Here is a 25,433-nt window from a genome sequence, read left to right as displayed (position 1 = left end):
CTTAACGCAGCCATCTTCTTATCAATTAGGAAAAATCCGAAGCCAGGCGTCAGAGAAATGACATTAACATCAGGTTGTCTGATGTAAACAGGCCTACGGAGGCCCCCGAGCAGATGTGGCACACTAATAAACTTCTGTTATGTCATGCTCTTCAAACAATGCCACGCACTAATTTACAAACAATCAACGATGCAGAGAAGTCAATTAAGATAAGCAATTAGATTCGGAGGTAATAATTACATGACTGCGACGATTAGGATTTGAAATACAGAGAGAAATGTGCAAAAATCATTTTTACACATTTGTAAAAAAAAAAATGTGTCGGTTCATTTCATAGGATTTATGAATTTACAGCCTCTTAAAGGCACAGTCATCTTTTGTCTTGAGGCTCGAGGATGGCAATGAGTGCCAAGGCATCTGTCGCTGCTGTATCGATCTGACTATATGTAAGAATATGCTGCCATGTAAACATTTAATAATGTGCATCAAGGGGATTAAAAAATTCACTGCAGTACTTAATGCTCAGTGTTTTTTTATAGGGAGCAATCAACAGTTTATCCATCTTTTAAATCATCAGCGCATCGACCTTATATATGACGTCAGTTGGTTAAAGCCGAGCTCCGTGGCTGTGATGTGAAACAAAGCAGTTCCTCAAACGTCCACTTGAGGCTGGCTCCAGAAGTGTCACATCCATTCCTTTGCTGCTCTGCTAGTAGTTTTCCACTCTCCCTCCCCTCTGCTCCACTCCCACCTCATCAGCCAACTCTATTCACCTGTGCACTCAGGTGCTCCTCATTAGTATCACGCCTGTATTTAAGCCTCTCTGGTTCACAGACTCATTGCCAGATTGTTCTCTCTTCATGCAAGACTCTCCAACATTTTCTTTTGGACTGATCTCCCGTTGCCGACCCTGCCTGCCTTGGACTAACCTGCCCCGTCGTTCTCGTTGTCTCTGGTGTTCTGCTGCTACTGCAATTGGGTCCTCACACACCCGTTACAAGAAGTGAGTCAGTCTCCATAAGTCCCCATGTTCAAATGTCCAACTTCACAGCAGAAATAAACATGTTTACAGCCTGGTACAAAAAACAGTTTTGGTCTCTGTAGCTAATTTCCCCGTTCATGACAACTGTACTGAGGGTGAATTTATATACAACTCACCTGTTCACATTATATTAAGGACAGCTTCATTCAGCCTGCCTCAGGTCCACTGACAATCCATGACTTAGCCATTTTTAGATTAGCGGGGAGGCGACAGAGGCAGAGGTCGACAGCCAGAGCTGCCACGCTCTGTGTGATGTCACAGATACAGCGTCAGTATTTGTACCGTCTACGATCAAAGCGCAGAGCTCTAGTTTCAGAGAGAAGACTCTGCGGTTATTCCGACTGTTAGGGTTGATTTCTATTTTACTACCGGCCGGCTGACAACCCCCCTCAGCTGCACCAAAAAGAACCAAGAACCGTTAATGAGTTTACTACCGCTGTTTGCTGATCGTGCAGGAAGTTACAGTGAAGGTACAGTCGTGCATGTTGGCATGTGTGTGTGGCTTAATCATCTTTAAAGGTCAAATAAATCTACACGGTGTCCTCTGGACCACAAGAGGAATTATCTGCATAAAGCAGTCAACTACCGTGACGTGTTAACCAAGCGGATAACTATCTTGAGTCACAGCAGTAATTCAACTGTATTAGTATAATTGTAGTACTGTTAAAGGGGCCAAGAGGGCAGACAGAGCGTGTGCTGGAAATAAGGATGCTTAAAGTTATATCTTATGTCTAACTGTATATTAAATGATTAAAGACCTATCAGGAGGTTGGACTTAGTGAGTCAAATTTGCATGATCTCCACCTTTATTTAAAGACTACATTTATTTTAAATTATGATCTTACATGTGTGGCAAACCTTTCATGAGAAAATAGTTTATTTCACTGAAAAAGAACAAAATAGTTTGATTGTCTTGAACGTTTGGGGACTACCCTGTGTCGTCTTGTTGATTTTGACATTTGTTTGTTGCCATCAAAGTTTTATTTTTGTCATGTCTAACGATGCTTCGGTTATGTCGTGAACGCTGAGTCATGAATTGATTTGAACAGCGAGCAAAAAAAAACCAACAAAGCATCATCCCATCCTTACTCAAGGTCTCAGAAGAAACCTTGGGGGGGTTGTTGGGAGCTAAAAAGTCAATCTGATCAATCAGCCAACCGCCGTCAGCCTTTTCAAAATGAGAACAGCCTCCATCTGTGGAAGTGCTATGCTGATGTATGCCACACACACACACATGTGCGCACACACACACACACTCCTCAGGCTAGCCTGCACCTTCATAGGCAACAGAGTGAATAGAGGAGGAATTAAAAAACAGCAATTTGCCGTCTTCTCTTCAGAATGTGCACTGTGTTTCCAAATGTGCTTCTCCCTCTGGGCTGTGCTGTGTCGCCTTTATTAGCAGATTAAAAGGCAAAAAGTAATTGAGAATTAGCAATTCATCAGCAAGTTATTGGCAGTTTGGTCGAGCTAAACTGGGTGTAGAATCGTTCAGGCCACGGGCTCCTATTTTAGCATTCCTATTTTTTTTTTGACTGCCGATGGAAACACACTGTCACTCGCTACTGTAGTTCTTTTTGAGGTTTGTAATGTCCTTTGACAGACGCGGAGCCCCATTTAACTGCCTCCTACATTGACACGCAATTTAGTTTTTGCTAATTATAGGGTACAGCGGTCATAAATTATTCCCTGCTCCTTAGCTCTCCCTCACCCACTCTTTCTGTCTTCATACACAGACAGAAACACACACACACACACACCCACGCTAACCACACAAAACAAAATGACCCATCTGCTGATTTTCACACTGAGGCTGAATGTCACGTACAATGGGATGCCTCACACTGACTCGGGGCGGGGGCAGATAGAAAGAGAGAGAGAGAGCAGGAGGAGGAATGAGAGCAGGGAAAATCCAACAGTTCATCTCTCCCCTGCTGTTAAAGGCCATTCATAAATACTCAGCCTTCACTCTGCCTTACAGTCGCTGCTTCTCCGAGACTCCAGTGCAACATTTTTAAATTATCTCGACACCGAAAGTTGGAAACATTAAAATGCATCTTGACAGGAAGAAGAAAAGGCAGCAGCAGCAGCCCGAACACAACAGAGCAGCCCAATTAAAATAATGAAACATTCACAGAGCTGCTGTATTCAGTCTGCATGCAGCAGGAAGACGCTGTTAGTTTCTGCAAGTGCTCTTTCTTTTTCTTTTGTGCAAATGTGTCACTGTGTCATGGAGTTAATAAGATCTAATGGCAAACACACAGAGGCTAAACGAGTGAGGAAAAAAACGAAAATGTGCACACCCGCAACTCAAATATGATGATTACTAAATGATTAAAACACACTCAGCTTAAATTAAAACTGAATTCTTAAAAGTGTTCATCAATAAATTACAGTTCCCTCGTGGATTTCTTGTGGCTAAGCGTCAACATTTACAAAATAAACAAATATCAAACAATATTTGCAAAGTCAACATTTACAAAATAAACAAATATCAAACAATATTTGCAAAAAACTTGATCAAATTTCACTGATCGGGATTATTGACGCGGATACACCAGACTAGAATCCTGAAAACTGACTGTCCACATCCTCAGGATTCACATCCAGCACCAACCAACGTTCAGCGCCAGTGCAGGAAGTACTATGTCCTTAATGTAGCGAGGCAGAAAGTAATGTTGTGGTGGTTATTAGCTGAATATTCAGAGTTTTATTAACCACATTCTTTCCCAACCTTAACCCAATGTTTTAGTTACAATACCTTAACCACAACAATCACAATCTTACCCCTGAACTCACTGTAGTTCCCATGCTGGTACTTGGTGTAATCCACGGTTTTGTATCATTTAACATCTTTGTTATCTGGGGAAAAAGCTGCAGGTCAGTTGTAAACTAGTCGTATGTCTGTGTTATGTTTTATTACACCCATGTTCTCCCTCTTCTGGACTATGACTCGTGTTCAGATGAAGGGCTTTGCTTAAATTGCAAAAGAAAGAAAAGATGCCTAACACCGGTTAGCAGACAGAATTCTGAATGAGGAACACAAACACAGACATGAGGGATAAATGTACAATGTGTTCTCTCTTATTTCCGTCTCTCTGTCAGGTCATAAATGTTGAGCATCCATGAGGTGGAAATGCTCCAATTCTCTCATTTCTTTCCTTGAGCGAGTTCACACATTCTCCCTCCTCCTCCTCCTCCTCCTCCTCCCTCCCGCCGCTGCTCCCATCTCTGCCTCTTCGTCTTTGCTGTCCTGATTTCTTCCTTATTTCACAGAGCCCGTCTGACCTGCGCCGAGGGGATACGACTGTGCCCTCCTCACCCCCACGCGGAGCTAACAATCTTCCCATGCTCCCTGTTATGCTGAGCGCTCATGACGTACACCTCGCTCAAGGTCATTTGTTTTTCTTTAAAGCTCAGCTCACGCTGTTAATATCTGCACAGCAGGGGGAGGAAGAACAAGAGCTTGTAAATTAGAATTGGACCTTGATTTTTTTCTATTATAATAACTTAAAACAGTAATGTACAGAGGAGGTGGAGCAGCAGACCAACGTGGCATGTTTAGAGCTGAATTCCTTTGCTGCTGAAGTGAGTGTTGTCCTGGCAGAGACCGGGGCGTGATGAAGACCTGACTCGCCAGTTTCACAGACATGAATTACGTCTGTCCCTGGACTAATTTGCCTTTTCAGCTCATATCTGCGTGGAGAAATCTCTGTAATTGAAGTCTACGCATAAGCCGCCTCCCCTCTCGGTCTCACTCCTGAAATTATCCTTCAGTTCAACTCCTTAAAAGCATTGGACCGACATGGACTTGTTCCATCCACACTCTCGCCCCTCTACCCCTGGCTAGGACTCTTTAGATTTAAGACCTTAGCAGATAGCACAAGTTGTACAGCTCCGGCTTATTCATCATGTTAAATATCCCTTAGCCTTCCGCTCCCTCGGTGTAGATTATTCAAATGACGGCTTCCTCATATTTGGAATTAGTCTGTAGACCTATCGGCTCATAAATTGGCTCTATCCGACAACGCACTCCAGCTTGCAAAGAGCCCTTGTGATGTACGCTCTTTTGTGTCATAACGTACTATTATTCCATTCTGAACATGCTAGTGTGTCGCTGCGTCTGTGTCAGCCGCACAGATTAGAGTCATAAAACTTGAGACGCTGAGACGATGTGACATTTCGCCCAGGCTGTAAAATCTCTGCAGGCGGATCACACTTTCATACTGTAAATTCAAAGCCAGCAGCGAAGAGCACTGAGTCAGGCTTGTGTGCCTGCTAATGGTATGTTAAATGTGTACATACACATTATTCCACGTACTCTAATGGGACCTAATGTGAGATGCATCTGAAGCCTTTTGCACGAGCATCCAGCTATGACTAGACATGTTTGTGCGCTATAGGCGGCGTATACGTCTGTGTATTTGCATCTGTCTTCAAGCATGAGCGCGTCAAACTCTGCATGAATATTCATCATGCTCTCTTGTACTGTGTGTGTTTGTGTGTGTGTGTCTGCATCAGTATCTCCCCAATCCATCGGGTGGGGTGGCAGCGGGTTGTACAAGGGAAGGGAAAAGGGACAATGAATGACATTGACAGGCAACGTGCGGCAGAACGTCTCCCCGTTCCGGGGACACTGAGCTGATCACTGATAGCAGATGTGTGTCTAATTGCAGAGGGGTTGGGCGCCCTGGATACGTCTCTGTCTCCTCTGTCTCTGCCTGCCAGGAAGCTAAGCCCCCTCCAGAGCCCCCCAATCACTGCTTCTAATTAGAGGCCTTATCTCTGTCAATCACCACGCCTCGCGCTCTTCTCTGCGGCCCCGCCGCATGGATAACAGGGTAAAGAGGCCTGGGCCGGGATGCCGCGCTGGTCGCCAGAGGACGAGAGAGAGAGGAGATAGACGGCGATAAATGCTGAAGGGAGCTGACAGATGGAGAGGGGGTGGGTTTGTGTGACGGAGGATCGAAGAGGCGTGTGCACGTCTCAGCTCGGGTGCTCGGGTGTGGGTGCACTTTGCACGTACAGGTGGTGTAAAAACTGAAAGAGAAAGGATGTGACGCTACTTGATTCAAGTCAACGTAGCTTCCTCTGATCCGCTGAGGTTAAGTGCTTTGCTCAGTGGCAACTTAACAGTAATGTTGAGCACCGAGTGAGAGGAAAATGGTTTGAACTCCCCCTCCTACATTCCTCTAACTGCTTCTATTGACGGCTTTCAGTCAGAGCACCTTTTATCTGCCTCTGGTGCATCTGCCCTGTGCAAACTAAAAGGATAGAGGCATATGTGTGGTTGTAAACTGCACTGAAGTGCCTATCCTTGGCTATAATCATCTATAACAGTTAATGGATGTTGGATTCTTCCAGTTGTATGGACTTGAAGAGCAAATCCTCTCGATGTTGTTGTTGAATTACGAACTTAATATAGGGCCACTCAGGTCTCAAGAGCAAACTTATCACGACGTGTCTCTTGGTGGCGGTTGTGAAGAGACCGTTTCATTACGCATTACACTTTCATGAGTCGTCCCCGAGACTGCAGCACAAGAGGTCGTTCTGCCTCATTACTCAATCCAGCAGAGTCAAACATCATCGACTGTCCAGATAACCGGAGCACAGATTTATTAAAAATGTGAACTTGTTCAGGCCAACATGCAGATTCACAACAAATTGGAGTATGGGGAGTGTAACCAGCCGCAGTGAATGTGCCAGCTTTGTTTTGTGCTATCATAGACATAGATACAGATACAGAGGCTTTGGCTTAAAATGGACATAATCTTTTTTTAAAAATTGCATTGTATAAGCCTTTTATTTTCATTTATCATCCATGGAGCTGCAGCTTGGACATGCAGACAGGAGACCGATATCTCAGTGTTGAAAAGAAAGTGTATTTTCCTATTACTTTAAAGGACCAGTGTGTAGGACTTAGTGGCATCTAGCGGTGTAGTTGTGGATTGCAACCCCCTCCACTCACCCTCCAAGCATGAAGAAAAAAACAAGCCGGTGTTTGTTTTATCTCTTCTGGTCTACTGTAGAAACATGGCGATGCATGGTGGACATAAAGGGCTCATTTAAAGATAACAAAACACAACATGTCTTATTTTCAGTTGATTATACACAGATGAAAACATAGTTATGCATTTTATATTCCACTTCTGCCATATTCTGTCAATATACAGCTCTAAATCTGACACACTGGACCTTTAACTATTGGACAATGCTGGTCTTTTGTGTATAATAATAATATCTTTAAAGATGCATTTTTAATAAAGCAGCTACTTATCAACAGTGGTTGATGCCCTCTTACCACCCAACAGAAAATACATCTGTCACTATCAATACAGATTTGTTCTGGGTTTTAAATCATTAGCAGTTATCTACTTTCATTTCCTTCTATCATATTCTGCAGCTGCTTCAGGTTCATATGTCAGCCCACATGAACCGAGTTTTAGGTCCTGCACGAGTAAAGATCCGATAATTTAATACGAAATTTAAATTCCAGAGTACGTGAACAGAGAAACGTGGGTCGAAGGAGGTGAGAAGTGAGGTTAAAGAGAAAAGACGGAAACAAAAGGACAGACGTGTGGCGATGAAGCTTAAGTGTAGGATAAGAAGGCAGATTAGGCCAGAGGTGAAGAGGGCTGGAACATGTCCAGAGAGAGAGGGAGAGAGTTAAAGAAAGAGAGCGTGGAGGGAGAAGGAGAAATCCTCATCTCAATGTCTCTCCATGCCCGTTCTGTCTGGGCACCTCTTCAAAATCAATTTAAGAAATTACCATTCAGCCAGAGTTCTGTCATTAGGATTTTATAATTTCATCTTCCTCCTCCAGTGCCTTTATCCCAGAGCCCCTCAGTTCATCTCTGCAGCACAACCCCGGTGAATAATTAACCGCGGCCGTGAGCAGAAAGACGATGAGCGACACAAGCGTTCTATCATTCGCACACAGCCGCGCACCTTCAGCGGCGGCGGCGTCCTTTTAAGTCTCCTTCTCTGCTTCTATCTCTCTGCTGCTTTTACTTAAATCTGACGTGGCGTGTCTCTCGCTCAACATGCCGGCGTTCTGAGACACAAACAGTTCTCAGACAGCAAATATGTCTCACACACCAGCGTCCACCTTATCATTTGCACACACACACACAAGCTTGCTTTCTGTCTGTCTCCTCTGCCCTTCATCTATTCCCTCTAGGCATTTTAGCTGAGGAAGCAGAGATAGGTGGGGCCGGAGGGTTTGGATTTGGTGAGGATCCTCTAAGATCCCTACGTGATGTGACACAGCAAGTAAGCCTCTGTCAATATGAGTAAAGGGAGATGCGCTGAGGTAGGGGGGGGAGACAGAGCCCTCATTTGCCCTCTCTTGCAGAGCTCCATAAACCAGGGCCGGGTGGGAGAGAGAAAGACGAGGGAGCCATTAGAGGTGGGCACTGATTAAAGGGTACACAGGGTGTGGGTCAGATGTGGGTAAACATGTTTTTGGACAGTCAATAGGAAGGCTCAATTGAATCCTCTACAGTCTAGTCATTTCCAGACGGACTCTGTGAAACTAAGGCATTTATCCTGGTGCCATTTGGCTAATGGGCCTGCGGTGTGTAATATCTGCAGCAAACAACAGCTATTATTCCTTCAATTCTGCTAACACAGGTCCAGCATGTCAACAGAGATGTGTGCGAATGTTTTGCCAAAGAATCCAGTATGTCTACGAGCCTGAGAGGGATTTTTCAGTAGTTTTAGTTCTGCAAAGAGAATACATTTATTTTATTTGCCCTACACCCGTTTACTGTGCTTATATTGTTTTTATCCTTTCTACAAGCTTGTTGTTATTTAACTGGCTTCACAATGTCTTTAGGTTATTGTTTTTGTTTGTTTCTGTCTTTTACTGCAGTTTTGTGTGTATTACTTTGATATTTATAACCACTCCAGCAACTAGATATTTCAGGAGATGGAAATGTCACTTTGGCCCAGACTGAAATATGTCAACATTTATTGGATGGATTGTCAACAGGTTGTGCCGAGACATGAATGAATCTTTTTTTGACATTTTCTTGTAGCTCTATCATGGGGTTGACATTTGTTGGGTTTTATTGAAATAAAAATATAACTATCAGATGGATTGCGATGAAATTCTGCATTCATGATCCTCAGAGGATGAATCTCGCTGACTTTGCTGAACCCCAGGATTTTCATGTGATTCCATCAGCGGGGCAAAATTCCCATGTATCCAGTGAAAAACACTATTTCTCCATCTGCAAGAAGGATTGGCAAAGATTTTTCACGCAGACATTCATTGTCCCCAGAGGATAGATCCTATTGATTCTGGTGATTCCCTGATGAGACTTCTTATCGTGCCATTATGAGGTTCGCATTCACGGTGCCGATGGAAATGTCTCGACAACCGTTGGATGGACTAACATGCAGTTTGATGCAGACATTCGTGGTTTTTGTGAACTCCCTAAACTTCATCATCTCGTGCCATCATCAAGTCAGAAGTTTACTTCCACCAGCATTTTGGTATTCATATCTGACCTTCGCAGGCCTCAAAGAACTGCTAGTGCAGCTGTAGACTCGAAGAAAATTCAAAGCATTGTTACACTCGCATTTGAAAGTACTCAAGGAAGCAAGAAATTGGTTTTTATCTATAAAATGATAGAAAAACAGATGCTGTTCTGGCAGACTCCACAACCTCTGGAAAGCATGCTAAGGGTAACTGATTGGTTCCTCTCTCTGTCTGGAATCAGACCATTGCAGAGAAGGGAGACAGTGCCAAAAGAATAATGTTCCAAAGGATGTCATCTGGGAACAAATCAGTGAGGAGCTGCTGGCAGATGTGCATTCACATCACAACCCTCAGTTGTGATAGGAAGTTAGGAGACCAAAAGTAATAAAAAGTAAAAGTGTGGAAAATCTGCTGTCCAGTTGGCTTGGTTTTGGTGAGTTGTGTGTAACACTTTGTTGTGATATTCGAAAACAGGATAAGATGTTGTTGGCATGAGAAGATGTGTTTGTGTGTGGGTTTAGGGTGGCGAAGTCAGTGTGAATGAATTCCCTGCTCTCATACCATGGACAGTGTACTTAATCAGCACTATTTGCAGCATATGTAGGCCTGTAGGACAAGTGTAAAACCAGTTGGACTGGCTGGAATTTACAGATTGGAAGTGGCACACTATCATTCTTAATAATGCGCATTCCCCAAAGTGTTGACTAATTGGAACCATTAAAATCTTGACACCGGTGGTTAATTTGTTTCCTTGTGTTTTATAGCGATCATTTGTCCCATCGGAAAGCTCTGATGAAACATGAGGTGATTATTCCAGTAAGTGAGTCTGATGGAGTTGGAGCGGGTCGAGCGAGGTGCGGGCCAAAATCTCATGCTTTCCCAAAACCCCTAATGTCATCAGTCGCTGACATTTCCGTCACGTGGAAATGTTGGGCCCAGATCGCCGTCGTTGCGACAAACAAGACCTTTTCGCGAACGCTCTGAGACCTAAATGGGGGAGAATAGGCCTAGCTTGACCTTTTTGTGAAATCCTTGAGGAGAACACAATGAGATATCTTAATTAGAAAGAGATGGAGTTGCTAAGAACACACATTGATCATGCAGAAACCACAGCTGTGGAGACAAGGCTGCAGGGAAGGAGGGAAACATAATGCAAGGCTGTTGTCGGACAATAGTCATGAATCATGAGAGTCTGCTCTGCGATGAAGAATGGGGTAGCTCACTGTGTAAAACTAGTTTTTAATACGGACACAGAAGACTGCAAGGCCACAAAACTCGCCTTTTACATAACAGAATATATTTTGATTAAATGAATTCTCATTCATGCTCAGAAACCAACTTTCACACGAAATATGCACCTTATTACCTGCACCTATAAAATCTGATGCGATCTAATACATCAGCTCACCCATAAATTTGCATAATACTCAAACAGCATTTAAGTAGTGCATGTATTTGGACTGGAATGAATACTCATTAATCAAATCAAAATATAATCAAATTTTATTTGTATAGCTCAAATTCACAAAACACATTTTGCCTCTGCTGGCTTTACAATCTGTACAGGGAGTGACACCCTCTGTCCTTAGACCCTTATCAGTTATTTGATTAGCACATCAAATGTCTGGATATAGATATAGTAAAAAAGAAAAAAAGCCAAAGCCCAAGATGACATGTTCACACGTTGATTTCTTTATCTCACTGTTCAAATGTTAAAAATGTTCCACTTAAGATCAAATAAAACAGAAAAGTATCAAATCCTCAGCGGATTGTTTGACACGTTTGCTTGTAAAATGACGATTAATTTATTATCGATATAGTTTCTGTTGACGGACTAATTGACTGATTGACTAATCGCTTGAGCTCTAAAGTGACAATTGATTTTTTTCAAATTAAAATTTCTTCGATCGAATCTTCAGGGATCCCCCCCCCCCCATAAATCTCTGCGATATTAGTAAAATCCTACTCGATGGATGTTTTATGCCTTTAGATCTTTGGTTTGTGTTTTTGTTTTTCACTGCCCAAATACATACATACTGTAAACTCCTAATGGGAATCTTAGTGTTGTGCTGGACCTGTTGGTTCCCCAGCGCAGTCAAGACTGCAGAAATGTCCTTTGTCGCTTGTCTTGGCTATTGACAGAGACCTTGTAAAACTCCAGAGTCCAGTGAAGCAAGGCCCCAGTCAACCTCCGATTCACCTCCTTGACTCCTGTTGACCAGCTCTGTTGAGAACAGAGTGGCAGCAGAGCACTTGTTTGACCAATACAATATGCTGTCTGTCTGCTGCTGTGATGCAACTCACCCCCTCGTCCGGTTTCCCAGCCTGCACTGTAGATTTCCATCAACTTGCATCACCGTGAGCGACTGCCATGAGCCCTATCGTTACTGTTACACTTCAGTTATTGGCGAGAGATTAAGAGCCGTATGAGATACAAGAGTTATTATTTGGCCTGACAGCATTTAGAAGAAAAGAAAAAACCTATGGAAGGACAGATGCTGGTTTCAAAAAAAAAAAAATCATTATTACAAAGTTTTAGCAATTGCGAACAGACGGACAGGGAACGTAGTGATATTGATCTGCTGAGGCTAAGAATAATGTTCAAAGGCATCAGGCTTTGGGGCGGTAAGCTGGTCGGGTTTCATTAAGTGTAAACATTTTCAAGAGAGAAATAGCCTGAAATGAGAGAAATCGAGGGGAATGGGAGATGAGGGAGAAATAGAAAGCCAATGAGAAATGAAAGAGAGAACAATTCACATGCTTTTTATTCTTATTCCCGGAGTCATCTCTTTTACTCCGCGGCCAGCTCAGGATAGATGATCGTGTGTTGCTGCATGATGGAGCTTTTCAGCCTTGGTGGTGGTGGCTGCAGTCCCCGTCTTTGGCTCTGACATGAAACTATGGGCAGCAGCCCCGGGGGGCCCACGCTGCCAGAGCACTGTGTGGACAAGGATGAAGCACCCGCCGCCGCTTTAGCTCCGGTTCCAGTAACAACACCCACATAAATGGCCTATATGCGCTTTTAATAAGTGTTTGAACAAACAGGCATCTGCTTTTGTTTGATGCGTTTCAAGGACATGGGGTCTGTTTAGCAGAGCGGGCTTCCACCTGCTGAAACGCATCGTCGGGGGTTGATAATAGCAGTTGACTTCGATTGAGGGCTTTGTGCCGGGCAAGGCGTGAATTGTTTCATCTTTGTTTATCAATGTTTTTCCCGTGGTTTTCGGCTAATTGCAGAGCAGAGTGGCTTGTAGAATGCCTATTAGTGCCGTGCTGAGTTGAGAGACAGGCCAGTAGGAAAAAAAAAAACTGCTCATCACCGAAAACAAGAAAAACTCACAAACACTTACAAACATTTGTATGTGGAATACTTCTCCTCTACTTTCTTCTTAGAGTGCGCAGATGTGTGCATGTGGTAAAGCGTAAAGACAACAGGCCAAGATAAGACAGAGAAGCCTTTTGTATTCCAGCCCACACACAGAAAATGAAGCAGGACACGTGAGAGCACATCACTGCCGGGTGTGTGTGTGTGTGTTGTGTCCTTGCATTATCTTCTGCCTGTTGGTGCTGGTGTTTAAGTGATGCTGAAAAAGAAAGAAACGAGGGAGAGAGGGAGGGAAGACAGGGAGGTGAGGAGAGGAGCCCTATATATCCAGAGTCCCCCCTCCACAGCCCAGGGGCAGTGACACAGCAGCGGCAGCAGCTGCTGCTTCTGCCTTTCAGAGCCACGGTCATATGAAGCAACATTTATCCCCCCAGCAACAGTTACCAGCAGCCGCTGTGGACTAATCACCCCACCAGTCATGGCTTCAGCCCAGCCGATTGAGTCTGACTTTTCCCCCTCGTCAGGCTTGATCTGTATCGATGCTGATATACACAACGGTTACTGCGCTCGATGGGCTGAGACGCACAACACACAGGCAATAATGTCCTACAAACGGGGCTGGTGGCCCCATGCAGCAGGGTTAATTCCCTGCCATGGTTGCCACCTTCTTGCGCCTCACAAAGCCATTGAATTTGTGGAGGGCTGGCAAAGGCCGGCAAGTGACAAACGAGGGGGGAATACAGAGAATACAAGAGCGTATGAGACTTGGCCTGTTGGCTTACTGCTCGTTCTCCCTGTGTGTGTCCATGTGTGTGTATGTTTGTGCGGTAATTAAATCATAAGAGCTTGTGTTTTGGAGCACTGCACATGGAGCCTAGACCAGCCTGGGTGCTGACTCCGTGGGCCTGACTTAATTACGTGCAAACACACATGCTGTAATTACACACAACTGCACCTGCACGGCAACACCGGCTCCGACAAAGGGCCATCCAGACAATATTTTCTGCGAGAAGAGTTTAAACTCGCTTCAATATGCATGCCTAGAGGACGATCCAATGATGTTCCCTGATTATCTACTGCATGCGCCCAGCTCGGACTGTGCTTTTAGCTCCTGTAACCTTCACTCTGGCTGTTTTTGTCCATTAGTAAATAAATAAACAGTGCAGCAGGATACTGTCAGCACAATATGCTGCGGATATTCTAATATCTTCATGTCCTCTAGCTGGGTGAAAGTTGTCACATACTGTATGTGCACATATAGAGTTCAACGTACACATGGTGACGCTTCGTTGCATGCACACACACGGCTGTAACGATTCCCCCTTCTACACTTTATAAATGACACAAATAGACAACCCAAGCCCTTGATGCACACTTTGCATTAAACTGATTTTCAGATCAGCTTGTTTTCCAGATGCTCGCCATCCATCTTGCTTCTTAACCAGCATGGCTATGGCATTGCAGGCAGGCAGGCGGGCGGGGGGACAGGGGGGCGCTGGGACCCTGATCTGAACCTAGCTGTCACTTGCATTTTAGCAGAACACCAAAGAAAAAATTGGAAAATGTCATAGCTCACTGCGAAACTTACTGTGACATCTTTTGTGATGTGATATAAGAAATGTGTCGTTTCATTTGTGACCCGTGATTCCCGACATCTGAAACAAACCCCAGTTTGAACCTACAGATGACAAACTTAAGTAAAAAAACCAACATAAAGTATCTTGGTAACATTTGGTGGGGCGAACACCATCCTTCAATATCTCAGATAAAAAATGCCTAGAATAGAAATACATAGACTATCACAGCCTGTCTGTAAACTTGTCGCTCCCCGCCGAGCTCAGCACGGCAGGGAAGGGATGTGGAAGGTAGTCATAGGCGCTACAGGTGGATGATCTGTGACTAGGGAGGTTTTTCAAATGCTATATGAAGAGAGGTAGTGGCAGCAACACCAGCAGCAAGTGACAGCGTAGCGTTCAGGCGAGCACTGTGCCAGCAGGCGGCATGGCAGCGAAGAGTGAGAAGAGAACTGTCAGCTTAAGTACACCGCCATGGTTGAAAGGGTGCATTGGATATATGTTGCGGTGACAGGAGTAAGCCATGTGAGTGTAGCAACAGACTCGAGTTGGATGCCTTCTCGAGCTCGCTGGTTTTTATTTTATGTATCTCCAATTTGAGTTTGATTTTTAAATTTTTCAGACGAGCTGAAAGGTGTTGCTTTATAGGCTGTGAGAATTCTCCGACTGCCTAATCTGAGCTATCACATTGGATTATTCGAACAATGCATCATCTCACAGCCGGAAAAAAAGGTGGTTTTTCATTGCTGATTAAAAGTGATGTTTAGGAAACTCATGATTCACTCAGGGAGCCATTCATTGACCCCTCGTGTCTTTTATGGAAGCATCCGCATTTGTTACGTTTCCCCGCTCATTTGTTCCTGTTTTCCCTTGTCCTTGTCACCTACGTGCGGAGAATATCGTCACACTGTCGCTCTAAAACGCTCGGGCTGATTCCACCCCTCTTTCAGTGCTGTTAAAATTAACAGTTATTTACCGCACAAAGTGATTCATGTTTTTCATCACCGGAAACCGTTAAATGCCTTGTTGACACTTAGCTGTCACTGGTGGAGTGCTTCCTACCCACTCCCAAACACCTACTGTTACACACAAGCACAAAATCCAGACACACAAACACACACACACTCATATCCAAGCACAAACCAATGCAACACATACTCCCACAAACACAAACTCAAGTACATTCCCACACGCATACTGCATTCTCACAAATGGCAGGATACACACACAAATGTATGCACACACACACACACACACCTACCATCTGGACAGGTATGCATACTTGCAGTAATGATACCAGGGCATGAGAACGAGAAGCGAAACACATGCAAACAGGAGCAAAACATGCGATATGGTTTATTTCCTGTCTAATAGCATTAGGCAGCCCGAAACTAGAGCACTGCTGTGACACCCTGGTTACGCATGGAAGGATGTATGTGCACGTATGAATTCACAGCCAAACGCGTATGCTGATAGATTACTGTTGGATTGCTTGTTACGCTGACAGTTCAGGCGTTTAAGCCGGTAAGGTTACGCTTGTTGTAAAGCTGTTTTCCTGTAAGAGCTTCAGTAAAACGTGAAAAAATGTAAATGGAGCATAGACAGACACACACTTTCCTGTCCCTACCTCCCGTCAAGATGAAACCATTGAGAGCTCTGCAGGAAAATGGGTTTACATTCCTACTTAAAGTCATTATAAAGGGAACAGTCCCTGTGGGATAATATGGTATATTAATGTTTATGGACGGCTAAACCCTCAAGAGCCTCCAGCTTCAGTACATTACCTCGCCCTGTTCATTTCTGATGTCGATTGGACTTTGGCCAAAGCTGCTACCACTGCACCTCAAAGCACATACGCAGCTGCAGAACAACAATAAAATGCATGAATTAGATATGAGGCTGACACAGAGACGTATCAAATCTATTTGTTTTTGTTTGCCTTCATACTGCAACGCCCACTGTGAGGCGAGCTGAGCAAACACAAAAGTAGAGATGGATAGATGGATGGATAGATGGATAGATGGATGGATAGATGGATAAAAAGTTAAAGTAACACTTTAAAAATAGTATTTTGGACTTCAGGGAAGAAAAGTGTTTTTTGATCGAAACCGTCCACTCGACACATAAAAATCTAATCAAAGATGTTTTATTCACATTGATGAGATCAATGCCGATAGAAGTTTTCTTTTCTGGGGGTACCAGTATATTTGAATGAGACTACTTTTGGCGATGCAGAAGTAAAAAAAAAAAAGTCGTCCTCCAGGATCGCAATCTCCGTTTGGACACTTTGCATTATCGCGGGGAAGAGACGACAACCAGGTCTTACCGTTGTCACAAGAAGTTGCTTTTCGGGGTCATTTTAAGTATTTGAACGCTGATAGTCTCAGAGAGTTTCAACACCTCACACTGACGCCAACATTTAGAGCTAATGCAGGAAGTATTGTGCCCTTTATGGAGCAGAGGGGAAAGCAAAGGCAGGCTGGTCAGAGTGGTGCAATTAACGTTCACTTAAATTTCTATCCAGATAGATAGATAGATAGATAGATAGATAGATAGATAGATAGATAGAGTGCATGTTTTGGTTCAATGGTTAGAACGGCGAGCTGCAGACATCAAGGCATGCATCTGGAAAAGACAAGACTCCTCTCTTCACCACAGGCCAGGCCACTCCACTTGAGCTGATTGATTTCCCATCAGTTCTGTATCCCTGATAACTGCATGCCTGGAGGGCTGCAATGGCTCCAATATTTCACCGCTATATACCCGCACAGCCACGCTCTGTTTTAAAAGCATGGTGTTCCAAGAAGATGTGTGCTTGTTTGCGTGTGCTTACAGCACTAGCAGCTTTTCCCATATGGTGACATTTTGTGGTAATGACGTGCCAAACATGTCTGCGTGTTTACAGGACAGGAAGAGGCTTTGCATTCTGCCTCTGATACAAGACCCCATGTTCATTTCTTGTCAACAATCCTTCACTGTAGCAAATTTAGCTGAGCCAGAGTGGCGAGAAAACACAGACAGTCGGAACAGCAATAAGGAAAAATCTTTAACCACCATGCAGATGTTGCAGAATTTCATCATACCGTAGCACCTACCCGTCTCACTTAACAATGATTGGTCTGAATCCACATCTGCATTTGTTTTCTCCTCTCGCAACAGTCTCTGATTGGAAATCTTTGATTTTTTTTAAAGCTCAATCATAGCTATTGCAGCTCTGCTTTATGAGATGCTAAGCAGATTGCTAAATTGCCCTCCAACAGAGAGGCGGCCGTTTAGAATGGATGGATTTTTTTTTTTTTTCCAAAGACGGATCTAATCATACATCAGTTCTTACCGTGTTTAAGTGTGGTCCTGACAGAAAGATAAACTTATCTTCCATTCACGGCAATTTGCCTCTCTGTTGGAATAACAGCAGTTGCTGGGCTCCTTACCTAGTTACCTTTGCAATTTGTATTCTTGCCAAAAACATCATGTCTGTTTGCTGTGTAGAAAGAGGCTTGCTGCAGACGAAACCCTTCAAACAGCTGGATAATTTAAAGGCCTATATATATTTGTATAGCTGTTTTCTTTCAGATAAAATTGCAGACATTTTTTTTTTTCCCCGCCGCCTTACTACATACGACTGTTTAATCTTGGAGTTCTTCTTTTAGCTAGGCTTGGATAAAAGCTTGATTAATGCTTAAAAAGCCAATGAATTTTCTTGCTCCCCGGGGGAAGACCAACAAACCGTTAATTGAATAGGTTGGATGTGTGTGAGCGCTTCTTTCCTGCCTGCTTTTGGAAACCTCTGGTCGGTGCTCAAGTGTGTCAAGAAGAAGTGGCGGAGGGGGATTTAAAATTGTATAAACGTAATGCAATGCTCATCTAGAAACACTGAAAGTTTACGTTTGATATCTCAGTTTTCTTTTTACTTTTCTGTTTCTGTTTGTGTGTATTTGCATGAGTAGTGATTAAAGAGAGAGGCAGGCAAAGTGGTGCCAGTTTTTTTTTTTTTCTTCCCCAACTGCTGCGCTTACATTAACATAGATCATGCAGCAATCCATAATACATGGCTCGTTAACAAGGTTGGTATTTTTGATCCATAATTAAGGAGTGTATTTTCAAAGAGTTTCCTGAGTTAAACATGTGATGGCTGCAGGCTGCTTTCCCCCTCTGCCACTCCCAGGCCACGTTATTGTACACTACGGTAGCTATTGATTCCCCCGTGCCATTTGGCTATTGATTAGAGTGGACGCCATTATGTCAGTGAGATTATAGCCCTCCGAAGCACAGTGATTCTGAAGTGGAAAACCAGTGGCTGAGAACCGATGAGATGAGCTGAGTGCTTACTGCGTCGTATGCAACAGCAGCTGTGTTTCAGCTAATGACATAGAGCGAAGCACAACACACAGCACAGCACAGCACGGCTTAGCGTAGCATGGCACAACCTTGCCCAAGAGTAGAGCCGAGCACAGCAAAGACAGAGCACTCTCATTTCTCTAGTTTCTATCTGTGCCAAAGTGAGCTGTGGAGACACACAGGGGAGTGAAAAAATCACATTGACTATTCCGGACACAGATTTTTTTTTTATTGGTGCTGCTCATTGCAGCCTAATATTCTCTGTGACAGCCACTGCCTCCCAGATTGTCTTCGGTTGATCATTCAAATTGACCACAATTCACTATGCGGCGGGATGAGGGGGAGGGTTTTTTCTTCGGAGGCCTGGGATGATTGGGAAAGGAGGAGGGGGGGGGGTTGTGGAGTGGCGAGGACGAGTGGGCGTTCTCTCTCGGCTTTCACGCCGACCCGTCGTGTAGTTCTAGTAATATTGAATTTAATTGCGTTGCTAGCAGGGTCTTGAATTTTAACAGGACTCATAAATGGAATTCCAGGCATGCAGTAACATGATCAACTGGGCAATGAGCATTCAAAGTGCACACTCATGGAAAAAAAAAAACAACTCGGTCTGCAATCTGTGTAATGCAAAACACACATACACACAAAATTAAAGCAGAGCCCATCAACCTGCTGCGTGCTGGATGCCAGTGGGGGCTCGTAGCTATAGACCCTAAGGGTGTGTGTGCTGTGTTGTGTTTTTCAATGAGGCACACAATGCGAGAGGTAACCCTCCGGGTGGCAAATGACTGTCAAACTGGCCTTGCTTTTATGGTACATGAAATGCCTCCAGATAAATGCCCTGAATTCAGTGTCTTATACGTGCCCTCCAACCACGGGAGTTTCATTTCTAACTAGACAAAAGCAGTTTGGAGAGAGGTAACAGCCGATTGTGTGTCCTGCCCTCTGTAGAGCGCACTATTCAAATTCATAGTCTGTTTATTGGATAATAAATTGAGCATGAAAGATTAATTTGCATTTATTTCATCATCCACCGTGATATAGAGCAGCAATTTCTATAGAGTCCAGAGCTTAATAACCCAGAGGCAAAACTGGCATATCAGAATGTGCTTTCTTTTCTTTTAAGGACACTGGAGTGGAGCCCCGTGGCAACATATCCGCTATGATTCACACATCTTGCCTCCTCCCGCTATATTCTTGTCACTCACAGTCCGAGACCGACATATCAAGACACACCGAGCTGAGAGTTATCACACATTCAGAGCAATCCAAATCCTAATGAACATCATTAAAATCAAGGCTTTAAAGAAAGAATAATAAAAAAAACGGATTACATCACTGTGTGTTTACACAGTCAGCGTGTGTGTGTGTGTGTGTGTGTTAAGGACTATCAGAGGTTGTTAGAACGCCGCAGGCGAAAAGCATTGGGGGGTCACCTCTTATTCAAAGCAGGCCTGGCACGAGGCATTTTTCTTCCTTTACATTCTCCGAATTAATTTCTTTGTGCAAGAGAGCTGCATCAGACAGTTCAAGTGATGCATGGAGCCACAGGGGAGAGAGAGAGAAAACCAGGGTGAAGCCGGGTGGTCACATCAGTTTCAAGCACCAGTCTGGTTAACCAAAAAGGTCACATGCTTAATCCAAGCAACAGCTAATGCAGCTGGGATTACAGGGTTGTCAAATAAATGAGTTCTCGAAATGTGACGGTATTTGCCAACACTTAAGACGTTTAGAGGGTTTATGACCGTGGCTCCAACCGATGATTATTTTCATTGTGCGTGCCAGTATGCAGATCATCTTCTTGATTAAGCACCCAATTAACAAAGAAAAGCAGCAAATGGTCACAACTGATGGGTAGAAAATAGTATCTGTGCTAATGACTGAATGAGCTCTTGTTAGGACTGATGACTGCCAAGATATGATTTGGTTGATCATACCTCCAATACATGATACAATGGTGGATCAACTTTTGGTTAAACATGTGCCACAAGTAACCAGTAAAGAGGCTCCATGCAGCAGCCATGTTTCCTGCTGAAGTGCCATCAAGCAATAAATCAAATAAAGCCACACATGAACAGGTTAATGCACTGAACCAACAGGCTGCCAACTTATCGGCTGGATTAATAGCAAAAAAATTAAAAAATGTTATAATGTGAGTATATGAGGTTAAAAGGGATGAGCGCCTGTCTCGTGCTCATTACCAGACAGTCGGTCTGAAATATCGGTGTGGTGAGTACGCACGCACGCGGGGGGTCGTGCGGGTTATATATTTTCTTAGTGACTGCTGGCCGCGTGCAGTGGGGGTGGTGTGTGTGTGTGTGTGTGTGTGTGTGTGTGTGTGTGTGTGTGTGTGTGTGTGTGTGTCCTTTTTTTCTGAACATGGATGGACTGGATTTTTTTTTTTTTTTCCGCGCAGACCGGAGGCACGAGCCTCTCTGCTGCTTGGGCACGCGCTGACTCTTCAAAATAAATAAATAAATAAATAAATAATCAGCTGCCTTTCAATCTTTTAATAAATAACTGACGATGATTATTGATAACAGAGTCATGATAACGTGTATGGCTATAACACGTATGAATTCACTATTAGGAAAAAAAAACGCTCTAACGTATCGTGAGGAGCGGCGGGAAGAGTCGCAAACTAGAACCGGTACAAAGTGGCAGCAGTGATTTGATTTATTTATTTTTTTATTTTTTACATTTGAAGAAGAAACTCAGCTCAACTGCTTCAAAAAAACTGACATGAATCCTCATTTATTTATTTATTTATTTTATGTCCGCCTTATAAATCCAGCCTTCGAAGCAGCGCTGAGACAAGTCGTAGCAACGTTCAACATATTGTAGAAGAAGTGATTTTCCACACTAACATGTTAGACACACAGAAAAACGTGAACTCAGCTGGCTTACCTCCAGAGGACGTGGTTCGTCGCTGTCCAAGGTGCTGAAGTGCTTTAGTCTCTGTCCAGGGTGCTGAATCTCATTGCGGGCTCCAGGAGAGGCTTTGTAAATCCGCTGCGAGGAGGCGCCGTTTAGGAGAAAGAGAGAAAAAAGAAAAAAGAAAAACGCCGGTCCAGCAACTGCTTCTGCTGTCGCCGTTAAGTTACTGTTAAAGAAAATCCCATTCCCAACCGAGAGTCCAGCACACACAAGCAGGAGAGATATTCAAAAAAAAAATAAAAATAAAAAATGTGGTGCCAAATCTAAATCTAGATAAAAAGAGTGGTGGTAGCCTGGCTGGCTGTGTGGAGCCGCTTTGGCAAGTGTAACTGCTGAGGCTTCTTCTGCTAGTTGCTTCTTTCTTCCTCCGGATAGGCTCAACCACATCTCTCTCTTTCTCCCTCCCTCTCTCGCTTCCTCTCTCTCTCTCTCCTCTATTCTCCTCGCTCTATCAATCACTATTCAATTCAAATATGTTGGAGTGACAAGAGAGAAGCCAACAGCCCCCTCTGCATCCCGTGCAAAGCTACAAAAAAGACAGGAGCAGATGACTGCCAATAGTTAAACAGAAATCATTTAGCATTAGCTTTATTGGCAGTGATGTGATAAAGAAACATTCAATTTGACTCAATTCAAGGCGACTGTGCCAAAAAAAATAAGCTGCATGGAGGCTATAAGATGAAGACAGACATATATAGATATATTTCTCTCTCTCTCTCTCTCTCTCTCTCTCTCTCTCTCTCTCTCCGTCTACAACACACACACACACACACACACACACACTGGGGAACTGAATTAAATTTATGGTCAATTTACTTATGTAGAGGGAACAGCCATCTGTTCCGGGCACCTCCTGCCCTCGTCATTTTGTGCGTATTTGTCTTTTGTTTTTTTTGTTTTTTTTACAAGAGCAACAGTTTCCCACAGAATATTGTGGTGGTAAATGACAGTTGACAACAGTGGTGGAAGGATTAGTCATGAAAGAAAATAACTAATGCCATAATTAATTTGGGAAGGGTGCCATCTATGTGAGAAGCACGTTATGGCGTTATTGGGGGAATGAGTGATGTCATAGGAAATTAAAATGGAAAATGAAGTCACTGGTGATCTACAGGTACTCAGTAAATCACTGAATATTATCACATGCAGTAAACATACGACTTTTGACTGTCACCATGCAAGTGAAGGTCATAGATATTAGCTATATCATATGTATACAGTATAAAGTATTTATTGCATGTTTATATATTGCTGATAAATACTAAATTAGGGGCGGCTGTGGCTCAGAGGTAGAGCGGGTCGTCGGAAGTCTAGAAAGGTGCTATATAAGTACAGTCAATTTACTATTTACCATTTAAATAACCTCTTCATGTTCCCAGAGAAAAATACTGGGGCTCACTAAAATCATTAAGATTCATCTTCTTGCAACCATGAATGTCTGGAGAGAATTTTGTGCCAATTGATGCAACAGTTGAGATATTTCAACACGGATAAGTGAAACAATTTTCCTTGCTGATGGTGCTACATTGTAAGTCAAAGAATCATCAAAGTCATTAAGATCTATCCTTTGGGTACCATGAATATCTATACCGAATTCTATGGCAATGAATCCAGAAGTTCAGGAGACATTTTACTCAAAACCACAAATGTCAAACTCACGGCATGACTATATAAAAAGTCTGAGGATCACCGTAGTCAGTCGGGTTCATCCTCTGTGGACCATGACTCACTGTTCATGGCTATCTATTCAGTAATTGTTTGGATATTTCATTGGATAAGTGACAAAAAACTGACCTGCTGGTGGTGCTACATTGAAAGTCAAAAAATCATTCATCAAGTCATTAAGATCCATCCTCTGGGTACCATGAATATCTATACCAAATTCTATGGCAATGAATCCAGAAGTTAAGGAGACATTTTACTCAAAACCACAAATATCAAACTCACGGCATCACTATATGAAAAGTCTGAGGATCACCATAGTCAGTCGGGTTCATCCTCTGTGGACCATGACTCACTGTTTATAGCTATCCATTAAATAATTGTTTGGATATTTCTTTGGATAAGTGAAAAAAACTGACTTGCTGGTGGTGCTACATTGAAAGTCAAAAAATCATTCATCAAGTCATTAAGATCCATCCTCTAGGTACCATGAACATCTATACCAAATTTTATGGCAATGAATCCCGAAGTTAAGGAGACATTTTACTCAAAACCACAAATGTCAACTTCATGGTGTTACTATTACAAAACTCAGGGAATCACTAAAGTCTGTCTGATTTACCCTCTGGGGACCATGACTGATGTCTGTTCATGGCTATCCATTCAAATATTGTTCAGACATTTCACTGGATGAATAAAAACTTTGATTTGTTGGTGGCGCTACATGGAAAATCAAAGAATCATCAAAGTCATAAAGATCCATCTTCTGTGGACCATGAATATTTAGAGCAAATTTCAGGACAATTCATCCAGAAGTTAAGGAGACATTTTCCCCATTAAACAACTTCATAGTTTCACTATATAAAAAGTCTGGGGATCACCATAGTCAGGCGGGTTCATTCTCTGCTGACTGTTTATGACAACCCTTTTAAAACTTGTTGAGACATTCCAGTTGATAAAGCAATGTCGCAAGGGTGGCTAAAAATATAAAGTGTGATGAATCACCTGGAACCACTATTACAGCCCAGTAGCCGGGTAATAACACGCTACCATTAAGGACATTAAAATGCTGTCACGAAGGATAAGGTTATAAGATCACAGTTGAGCGCAAATATGCATCATAAGTGGCTACGTTCAAGCAATATTTTAGAAATAAGAGGCGAAACTGAAGAATTACAAGGTCACTAAGTACCTATCAACCAGCACAGACATAATATAAGTCAGTATAGGAGTAATGAATATTACATGATGCCATAGAGGGTGAAAAATACATTCAAAAACACATTCAAGCACACTCTAAAAGTTAAAATTGAAGTACCGCACATATAGTTTATAGGCTTGCTTTGTCCTTGTAGGGTCATGATAAGAATATTGCAGTGTTTGTTCGTCGGGGATTTGGCTGCCCCCTTCCCTGTAGAGGAGAGGAGTCTGCTCCGTCTCATTAGCTTTCAAAACCACATCTATATGGAGTGACTGCACACCATACAGCTACTTCAAATCAAGTAGGCACAGAAAAAAAAACCCCTCCTGCACTTGCTCGTCATTTTAAAGTTATTCAGAAGGCACACATACCGGCATCACATTAAAAGTAATTTTCAATGATTAGGGTTTTCATAAGCCAATCAGCGCCGATTAGATTCGGGGACACAGGGAGATGTGAGGTGACTCTCTGAGTGAGCTCTGATGGGGCAGATCAGAAGGTTACTCCTCGGTTTGTGTCAAAGTGAATATCGGATGAGAGGTGTTAAATATTGAGGATTCCCCACTCTCTCTCCCCTGTTAGATCTTAGCTCGGGTGTTATGTAATGATTTTTCTCCTGTTTTTGGAGTGTGGGAAAGATTGTCCTCTGGCAGCCAAGTAGGGGAAGATGATGCATGCTTTCATCATACAGGGTAGAGGCACTATAGTCCACCGTGGCTACCTGTGCGATTCCACCAGAATTTAAAGTGCCCGATCAAACCATTTGATACAAACGTTCTTCACTGAGCGCTCAATAAAATGAAGCAGCAGCTGCATCACAGTAAAAAACTTTAAAAAATCCATCTTTATTTTCACAAGACCTTCTAATATTC

The 25,433-nt window shown here is 43.2% G+C and overlaps 1 protein-coding gene and 1 long non-coding RNA gene across 4 annotated transcripts in view; one reads left to right on the top strand and one right to left on the bottom strand.

Moving 5' to 3' along the window:
- tmem121ab (transmembrane protein 121Ab) overlaps positions 1 to 22,249 on the bottom strand; it is a 37,928-nt gene extending 15,679 nt beyond the window's left edge. The window contains exon 1 of one of the 2 annotated variants that reach the window (XM_010745728.3): positions 21,669 to 22,249. The gene's annotated coding sequence lies outside the window, so the exon portion shown is untranslated. Of the gene's footprint in view, positions 1 to 16,210; positions 16,375 to 21,668 lie in introns of those variants that run through there. The other variant, XM_019263278.2, reaches the window with a different exon arrangement.
- LOC113746813 (uncharacterized) overlaps positions 16,753 to 25,433 on the top strand; it is a 40,547-nt gene continuing 31,866 nt past the window's right edge. For both annotated transcript variants that reach the window (XR_003463130.1, XR_003463131.1), the window contains exon 1: positions 16,753 to 16,766. This is a non-coding gene — a long non-coding RNA (uncharacterized LOC113746813). The remainder of the gene's footprint in view (positions 16,767 to 25,433) is intronic.

This window comes from Larimichthys crocea, chromosome XI (genome assembly GCF_000972845.2).
Source record: "Larimichthys crocea isolate SSNF chromosome XI, L_crocea_2.0, whole genome shotgun sequence".
In the NCBI taxonomy this organism is placed as follows: Eukaryota; Metazoa; Chordata; class Actinopteri; family Sciaenidae; genus Larimichthys; species Larimichthys crocea.
This window is presented reverse-complemented; position numbering and strand designations above follow the sequence as displayed.